The 1,952-nt window shown below is 42.1% G+C and overlaps 1 pseudogene; it reads right to left on the reverse strand.

The window, feature by feature from the left end:
* Positions 1 to 439: 439 nt before the first annotated feature.
* LOC147817580 (uncharacterized) overlaps positions 440 to 1,952 on the reverse strand; it is a 3,010-nt pseudogene continuing 1,497 nt past the window's right edge.

Below are 1,952 nucleotides of genomic sequence, written 5' to 3' on the forward strand. Positions count from 1 at the left end.
ATCCAGAATACTGAAGAAGCTTCAGCTTCTGTTGTCATCAAAAATTGATCAACAACCTCGTTTGGCACTTCCACTAGACAGCCGTACGGTGTGCATTTTATTGTACAATTCATCTACACAAAGCATCACTCCCCAACAGCGCTATAGGTGTATGTTCTGATAACAGTATATGTATTGTAATCCTCTTGTGTTTATAGCAGAGCTCAATTGGTTTCATGAGTGGGATCAGCTGTTTAATTCCAAAAAACACGATTGTCCGAATCAATTGACCAGACATGGGGAGATGTATAGCATCTTCAGGCCGAATACAGGTGAAAGCAGCTCCGCTATCAGCCATTGCTTCTAATAGTTGATTATTTATTTTCACTTCTATTGTTGGATCTCTCTCCGGCCCTGATACTACCAGCTGACACCCCCCTTTCGAGTCTTCTGGGCACCTCTAGAATCCTGGTTCCGGACCCCTGTAAGGGTTCACCGGCCCCGTGGGCGACCTTGGTTGGCCTCTGAATCCTCCCATGAAGTTTCCTCTAAAGTTTCCTCTAGAGTTCCCTCTGTAGTTACACTCACGAGCAAAGTGGCCACACTGTCCGCAGTTATAACATGCTTCTGAAGATTGTTGAGAAAATGATTCAAATCTTCCTCCTCTTCCTCATCCTAAGGTTTCTCTACCTCTTCCTCTCCAAGTCTGCACCTGACCAAAAACCGGTTGCAGCTGGGGTTAACTTGGAACCATTAGTGTTGGCTGGGGTGATTGAAACTGAACTTGGTTTGGCTGCGGTTGTGATAATGATTGATTCAGCGGAAACTGAGTCTGTATAACCACAGCCTGCTTCTTCTCCTTCTTCTTGTTATCCACCAGTTGCACTTGGTTGAGTTTTCTAAGGATCTCTTGGTCCTGCTCTTTCAGATCATTTTCTTTTTTCCTATATAGCTCCACTTGATGGGCTATATCAGGGGTATTAAATTAAAATTCAAAGAGGTCCAGTTACAAAAATGTCCTCCCAGCAAAGGTCCGAATCTTATATTGTCACTCGAAATAGTGCACCCTGATGTAAATAAAAAACAACATATGTACTTTTCTGTCATTTATTGTCAAATTTTAAGTGTTATATACTTTAATCATACCGATAAGTCTGAACTTGTATGGCACTTGAATGGAAAACATTACTGTAGTTGTCTTTACTACATTTCAAGTAACTGAATTTCTTCTTCTTCTTCTAAACAAAAGACCTTTGAGCTGTCCACTCCCTATTTTAACCATGTATTAACTAGTGGCATTAAACCCAACAGGTCCTCACACATCTCTTTCTTCTCTTTGTGAAGAAATCTCACATTCACCAAAAGCTGGGCATTATCTGTTACATCTCTGGGCTCATCAATGGCTAAGGATATGCATACTGCGTTTGAACAGCTGCATCAAGCTGTGCCAGTCGATCCTCTGCTAATAGATCAGATTTTCTGGTTGTCGTTGAAGCTGACAATGGGATTTGCTTGATTTTTTCACACATGTCGTTTTTTTGTTTACTGTCAAGTAAAATCTCTGCAGCCACATTTAAGCACTCCTTCACCACTGTCCCATCGCTCAATGTTTCTTGTGTTGCGCCAAAATCCACGCAATCTTAAGTGAGCACTCATCTGCACGTTGCTGGCCTGTAAATGCGTGTGTGAGGACACGGGTAGACCGGCCATTCTGTGCTTTCATTTCCATAATCTTACTTGCCCTCACTGCGGACTTCTGTGGGTATGTTTCATCAAACGATCCGTGTTTGGTCTCATAGTGACGCTTAACGTTGCTACTTTTTATTAACGCCACAGTTTCACAGCATATGAGACACACAGGTTTTGAAGTGGCTGCAGGCAGGACGAACATTTATTGGTCCGTCCATTCATCTTTAAAAGTTCAGTTTTCACTGTCTACTTTTCTCATTTTTGAGCAAGCCATTTTCACTCAC

Source organism: Seriola lalandi, unplaced genomic scaffold, assembly GCF_002814215.2.
Source record: "Seriola lalandi dorsalis isolate HSWRI2012SDOR001 ecotype SW California unplaced genomic scaffold, Sedor1 jcf7180002054935, whole genome shotgun sequence".
Lineage (NCBI taxonomy): Eukaryota > Metazoa > Chordata > Actinopteri > Carangiformes > Carangidae > Seriola > Seriola lalandi.